The sequence below is a fragment of the Triticum aestivum genome, chromosome 2B, assembly GCF_018294505.1.
Source record: "Triticum aestivum cultivar Chinese Spring chromosome 2B, IWGSC CS RefSeq v2.1, whole genome shotgun sequence".
NCBI classification, from domain to species: domain Eukaryota; kingdom Viridiplantae; phylum Streptophyta; class Magnoliopsida; order Poales; family Poaceae; genus Triticum; species Triticum aestivum.
Genome location: NC_057798.1, coordinates 713306845 through 713314436, shown reverse-complemented (window position 1 = coordinate 713314436; position 7592 = coordinate 713306845). Strand labels below are relative to the sequence as shown.

At 52.1% G+C, this 7592-nt stretch overlaps 1 pseudogene; it reads right to left on the bottom strand.

Moving 5' to 3' along the window:
* Positions 1 to 5356: 5356 nt before the first annotated feature.
* Positions 5357 to 6156, bottom strand: LOC123039465 (uncharacterized; annotated as a pseudogene).
* Between the last annotated feature and the right edge of the window lie 1436 nt (positions 6157 to 7592).

The window sequence follows — 7592 nt, the reverse complement described above, 5'->3', positions numbered from 1 at the left end:
GGTGGCAAGCTTCCAGGGCAGCGCTGACTTCACAATATCCTCATCCTCCGGCTCTGCTCGAATCATAATTGCCGCCGATTTAGTGAAATTTACTTTCAGTCCAGAAGCAACTCCAAAGATGGTAAGAGACTCTCTGACTAACTCCAGGTTTGGCCTTGTGGGTTTGATGAAAAGAACCACATCATCTGCATACAGAGACAACCTCTGCACTGGGCTACATCCATTGATGCGACTCATAACTCCAGCTTCATGCGCCTTGATAATGATATGCATGAGGATATCCATGGCTATGACAAAGAGTAAGGGGGAGATCGAATCCCCTTGCCTCAAACCTTTAGCATGCATAAACTTATCTCCCGCCTGCCCATTTACGATCACTCTGGAACTAGCCGATCCAAGAGATCCACCGCTCCGAGAAACCCTTGGCTCTCAACACTTCAAACAAGAAAGGCCATGACAAGGAGTCAAAGGCTTTAGTAATGTCTAGCTTGAGTAGCACACCTTTAGCTTTCCTTTTGTGCAACATCCTCGCCACTTGTCTCACGAGAAGGAAATTATCATGCAAGCATCTCCCTTTTATGAAAGCAGACTGGTTCACCTGAACAAGATCCCCCATGCGCGGTCTAAGCCTCGAAGTAAGAAGCTTGGAAGCAATCTTTGGCATGCTATGCACAAGGCTAATCGGCCGAAAATCGAGAACAGAAGAAGCATCTGGGGATTTCGGCAAAAGAGTGATGAGGGCTTGGTTAAGCCTCCCAAAACCCCTCCCATTTCCAAGGAACAACTTATGAATAGCAGCCATCAGATCCGTCTTGATCACTTCCCAAGATCTTTGAAAGAACAAGCCAATGAACCCATCCGGACCCGGTGCTTTATCGGAGGGAAGATCCTTAATGACTGCCCACACCTCCTCTTCAGTAAACAGCCGGTCTTGCTCCGATAAATCCACGTGAGCAACTCCAAGACCTTCCAAATCAAGCGTGAACTCTCTAGCCACGTCCTTGCCCACCAAATCCTTGTAGGCATTATAGAAGGCTTCCTCCTTGCCGTTCTGATCAGTGATAGTACGCCCTTCCATGTTCAAAGAAGGTATGTAGTTCTTCATACGCCTCCCATTCGCCACCAAATGAAACAAGCGCGTGTTAGCATCCCCTTCTTGAAGCCAAGATATTCTAGACCTTTGTCTCGCAATGGTTCTTTCTAATGATGCCAACCCAAGTACCAGTTGCTTCAGAGTTCGTCTGAGCCATCTTTCCTCCTCCGTGAGTCTACGATTTTCCATGGCGCAGTCGAACCGCAAGATAACAATATTTGCAATGGCGATCTGCAACTTGATATTACCAATCTCTCTTTGTCCCCAAGCGGCAAGAGCTCTGGCCGTGTTGCGCAGCAGCACATCCAACCTCAAGAAAGGATCCGTGATGCCGGGATCACATACCCACGCCTCCTTTACGATATCCAAGAAACCCTCCATTTTGACCCAAAACTTCTCGAAACGGAACCTCTTTTTATAGTGCATTGGCTCATGGAGTGTGAGATGCAATGGGCAATGATCGGAATACTCGGTGGACAAAGCTTGCAACAAACAATCCGGGTGATCTATCTCCCAATCCACTAAAACGAAAGCACGATCAATCTTGGTAAGCGTGGGCGTCTCCCTTTCATTACTCCACATGAACTTTCGCCCATGCAAAAAGAGCTCCTTAAGCGCGTTGTTATCCACAAAACGCTTGAACTTCCCCATCATTCTCCGGTCTAAATTGGAGTTATTCTTATCCGCCGCATAAAGGATAAGATTAAAGTCCCCAATCACTAGCCATGGCCCCGGACATAGCGATCTTCTCTCCGAGAGCTCATACAAGAAATTAATCTTATGCTCGTCCTCTTGTGGCCCATACACTACGGTAAGCCACCAAGGTGTCCCCTCCATAGGCGAGACAAACCCTGTGATGCAATGAGAGTCATTGACAAAGTTGGTAACCATCACTCGAGTGGTGTCCCAAGCCACAAAAATGCCACCTCTCGTCTCCGACGCCGGTAAATAGGTAAAACCATCATAGTTTGGCCCCATGCATTGCAGGATTACAAAAATGTTCACGACCTCTAGCTTGTTTTCTAAAATACATACAATCGCCGCATTCACCGAGTCTACAAATCCTCTAAGAGCCTTCCTCTTGGCCGGGTTGTTAAGTCCTCTGACGTTCCAACACACCAACTCCAGAGCGTTGACAGACATCGGAATATGATGCCTCCAACACCAACACAAACCTCGACTCTACTGCACCATAACTGGCACCTCCATCCCTGCCTCCCCTGCTAGATTGAGGGGTATGGCCTTCCCAAAGATGGCCGCGATGGCCCTCAGCTGTGGCTCCTGAAGTGGTGAATCAAACACCGTGCGAAGCTGACCTAGCGCGTCCTCAGAAACGGCCAGATCCTCACAATCAAATCCTAGAGTCTTTAGCAGAACCGTTTCAGCTGCCGACGCCTTACACTTCCTAGCGCGACCGGAGCACACAGACCGAGTCGTGCGTCGAGGTGTGAAAGGGTCTTGACCAGTCCGAACTCCTCTAAGCCCTTCAAACTCCCTGAGTAGAGGCGGCGCAAGTTTCTTCAACAGCCCGGCGCAGAAAGTTTTGATGTTACCCAGCGCGGCGATCTCCTTGGCCGAAATATTCCCTTCCAGGCGATGTAGCGAGTCATCCGCGCGAGCAGCCGAGTCAGACACAGAGACGTGCAAGTTCCCCTCCACGCATGCAACGTACGTAGTCACATCGGTGCATGCAGCAGAGGGCATCAACTCCTGTAGAACGGGACCCCCCACCGGCGAATCCGCATGCCTCTCCACCTCTCCTGTCGCCATCTGTGCCTGCATCAAATCCCTGACCGGGGCCCATCCGTCTGCTGCCTTGTCGGGCACCAACAGCTGTGATTCCACTTCCACGGCCCTCGTGCCCTCCTGGGCCACCTACGGACCTCCCGACACATCCTGGTTGACTGGATCCAAATCCTCAAACCCCCTCGAAACTGCAGCCACCTCAGAATCCACTGGGCCCATACCGCCAGCCTGTGGCGAACGCGTCTCCTCCGCAGCTTTATCCACCTGAACAGTCGCCTCGGGATCCGCCTCGAACTGGACCAAGCGCTGAGCCTCAGGATTGGCACGCCCCAGCTCCCGGGCCCCACCATGGTCAAAAGCCGCCTGCTCCGCCCTGTCCCTCACCTCAGCGGCCGGATTTTCTATGGCACTAGCCAACCTCCCTGGATCATCTGCGGCCACAGGCTCCACCAGCGCGGCCACATCAGCCAACGGCCTACCCCCTCCAACCTGGTTGCCACCGTAGTGACCGCGGTGACCACCGGTGCGTGCATCTTCGCCGCAGTGCCCTGAGCCATGGGCGGGACTCTCCAGTCCGACGGACCAATACGCCCCAACAAGGCACGCATGTAGGAACCACCATGCGCCCCGTTGCCCTGCGCACCTCCGCGCCGATCACGAACTCCTCGCGACCACGGCAACACTCTCCACTCTCCCCTGCCGGAGAAGTCACCAGAATCCTCAGGCAACCCACTCTGGCCGCTACCATCGGAGCTAGGCGGTCTCAACCAGCGCTCCGGGCCTTCGTGATCACAAACCCTACCGATGTGAATTAGGGTCTCGTACTCAAGCAGCGCACGGGACGTAGGCAATCTCGCCGCCGGTCCTCCAATCATCACCGGCTCCGGAACCCAGAGCCGCCTATCTGCAGGCACCTCATCTGGATCAACGCACCAGGCCCTCACCTTGAACAAGGACAAGTCTTCCCTGTTCTCAGTCTCCGGCGCCAAGCTCTCCACCAAACATGATGAACCCAGAAGCTCCGCCGCCATCTCGGACGTCCAAGCGTGGGAGGGGATACCTTCGATCATAAGATCAACCTACGTCCTCATCACCCTCGAGACCGCCTGCGCTTGTTTGAGCCAAGGCTTGACGAACAGCTTAAAGAAGCCATGCTCGACTGTCCCCGCCGCCAGCGCCTTGTTGCACAACTCCGGCGTCGCGAACACCACCAGAAAATCCTCGGGATGGAATTTGTGAACCGAAAAACTGTGGCGCGGGATGCGCAGCTCCACCGACAATGCCTCAGCAGCCTCCTGGCAAGAAACCGCTAGCCTAGTGCCACCCACATAGGCCACCACCGCCAGCCTCAGGCGCTGCTCCAGATCCTCCATCTCCGGCGTACGGCGAAGAACGCTGACACTGCTAGCAGCAGTCACGGCTGCAGCCGACGCCTGCCCAGACCCCACAGGTGCGATGGCAACCGGGACTGGCGAGGACCCCTCCAAAGGAGCGATCTGCCTAGCCACCGGTGCCAGCCTGCTCGCTGGTCCGGCCTGCGTCGACGGCTGCGAAGCCCGAGCTACCTTGGCCACCGCCTCACGCCGGAGATCCTCCTCAGACCTGGGACTCCGAGGCCACTTGCACGCCGTAGAGATGTGGCCTTCCACACCACACCTAATGCACAACGGGGGGAACCAACAGTCTTCACGGCGATGCCCTTCGTGGAAACAGCTGAAGCAGAGACCAAAGAGATCAGCCGGAATCTCCCTCCTCTCCAGCGACGACGCCGGCGAACGGGGGGAGCGCGACCTCGCGCCACCCATCGCCGCTTGCTGCCAAAGCGCTCGCCTTTTGCGCCACAGCGCCTTGCGTGATGGCCCCGTCTTGCGCCACGGCAGAGCAGAGCCCGCCGCCGCCTCCTGGATAGCCGGCGCACCTCCGGCACCAGTGGAGAAGCCCTCAGAACCCGATGAACCGGACAGCCCAAGACCGGAGACAATAGGCTGGAGCTTGGAAGAGACCGAGGCTGGGCTCGCAGATCCATCTGCCATGGCGAGCGCGAACGAGAACGAGAAGCAGGGGGGAAAGCACCGGGACCGAGAGACCGCCGGGGCGAAAGGGTGGACACCGGTGCCGGAGTGGCCGCTGGCGTAGGGGGAGGGGGTGGACGCCGGGGCCGGAGTGGCCGCCGGCGGGGGAGGAGTGCTCTGGAGCGGGGGGGGGGGGGAGACCGCCGGGGCGAAAGTCGCTTCACTTGTTGCAAGACTGGTGAACTGAACTTTAACTAGACTTTATTAAATACAGTATAACCTCTAGTGTAGTAGTACTCCCTCCGTTCGGTAACTATTAGTTCGATTGAGCAGTTTCAAATTAGTCAGTGGTTTCAGAGGTAGACTGATGACGTACATGTTCCAGCTTAGGGACTTTGGCCACCTGGGTATCTTTCATCTTCATCGGCAGAGCAGAGCAGAGGTCTTGGGCTTGGTTGGATGTGGCACTTTGGGTCAGTCAAATCATACTCATACATGCATATAGCTAGACACCAACGGGAACATCTCTTCGGAGCAATTCATGACACACCTCCAAGTCACCATGCCCTTTGCCTTTAAATATTACTGAAGGGGGTCTGGATGAAAATGAATCTGAATGCTGGAGCCTGGCCACTCAAGGTCATCAATTGATTCTTTCAGGATGGCATACTGGCATTGTAAAAGGTGAAAGATTAGTTCTGAGGCATTAAACGTTAGAACTCATAGCGACGAATGCAACGAGAAAAGAATGGAGGAAGTATTGTAGGTACCTTAACAGTAAAAGTGACTGGAGTATTTCCTGCATGCTGAAAATGGTAATCCCAGGCGATAGTACCAGGAATTCTGGTTCTGATTTCTGCATGTATACATGCATCTGGAGACCCCACTGACCTGCGCTTGTGTTACCAGAAAATAAAGCATGGGCAAAATGATAAAATCTAAACACGGGATAAAACAATTGGCTTGCTTTTAGTGAAGTTCAAAACAAGGATACATGAAGCTTTGTTCGTAGCAGTTACAGAACAATACTTACATGTTGAGGCAGTCAACGAGGAGCCCCAGGCTAAGGCCTAACTGTGGAAACCCTCCACCCTTTACTCGTACTCCGCAAACAGCTGCAACAGCCAATCCACACTGAAAATTCAATGGCCGGGATCGGGGAGGAAAAACGCAATCACCTGGCAGGCGCGTGGCACGAACCTCGGTCTTGAGGTAGACATTGGCCTGGAGGCAGCCGCTCTCCTCCATGGTGACCATGATGCCATGCTCCGACAGCTCCACCACTGTGCCCTGCGTGATGACCATGCCATGGAGGGCGGCTCTTAGATACAGCGTACGCGTGCGGACGAGAGGAGAGGAGAGGAGATGGCAAAGCTTCTTTGCCCTCCGCCAGCAGACGGCAAAGAAATGACAGATGGCACAGACCTTCTTTGTCGTCTGCCAGTTCTTTGCCGTCTGCTTTTTGGTAGCTGATGGCAAATACCTTCTTTGCGGTCTGTTAGCAGACGACAAAGAACTGGCGGATGACAAAGTTCCTCATTCTAGTAGTGAGGGAGTAGTTCACCCTCGGGGCTGAGGGTATGTACCAGTAGCTATGTGTTTGATCTCTCTCTATCGTGTTCTTGATTTGGCACGATCTTGATGTACCACAAGCTTTTCTATTATAGTTGGATCTTATGATGTTTCTCTCCCTCTACCATCTTGTAATGGATTTAGTTTTCCCTTTGAAGTTATCTTATCGGATTGAGTCTTTAAGGATTTGAGAACACTTGATGTATGTCTTGCATGTGCTTATCTGCGGTGACAATAGGATATCATGTGATCTACTTGATGTATGTTTTGGTGATCAACTTGTGGGTTCAGTGACCTTGTGAACTTATGCATAGGGGTTGGCACACGTTTTTGTCTTGACTCTCTGGTAGAAACTTTGGGGCACTCTTTGAAGTTCTTTGTGTTGGTTGAATAGATGAATCTGAGATTGTGTGATGCATATCGTATAACCATACCCAAGGATACTTGAGGTGACATTGGAGTATCTAGGTGACATTAGGGTTTTGGTTGATATGTGTCTTAAGGTGTTATTTTACTATGAACTCTAGGGCTGTTTGTGACACTTACAGGAATAGCCCAATAGATTGATCGGAAAGAATAACTTTGAGGTGGTTTCGTACCCTACAATAATCTCATTGTTTGTTCTCCGCTATTAGTGACTTTGGAGTGACTCTTTGTTGCATGTTGAGGGATTGTTATATGATCTAATTATGTTATGCTTGTTGAGAGAACTTACAATAGTGAAAGTATGAACCCTAGGACTTGTTTCAAGGCATTGCAATACCGTTTGTGCTCACTTTTATCATTAGTTTCCTTGCTGTTTTTATATTTTCAGATTACAAATACCTATATCTACCATCCATATTGCACTTGTATCACCATCTCTTCGCCGAACTAGTGCACCTATACAATTTACCATTGTATTGGGTGTGTTGGGGACACAAGAGACTCTTTGCTATTTGGTTGCAGGTTTGTTTGAGAGAGACCATCTTCATCCTACGCCTCCCATGGATTGATAAATCTCAGGTCATCCACTTGAGGGAAATTTTCTACTGTCCTACAAACCTCTGCACTTGGAGGCCCAACAACGTCTACAAGAATAAGGTTGCATAGTAGACATCACTCCACGTGTTCTCCCGAATCAAGAAGTGCGAGAAGTGGGCGAATGTGCGGCGCGCCCTCGCCAAGGC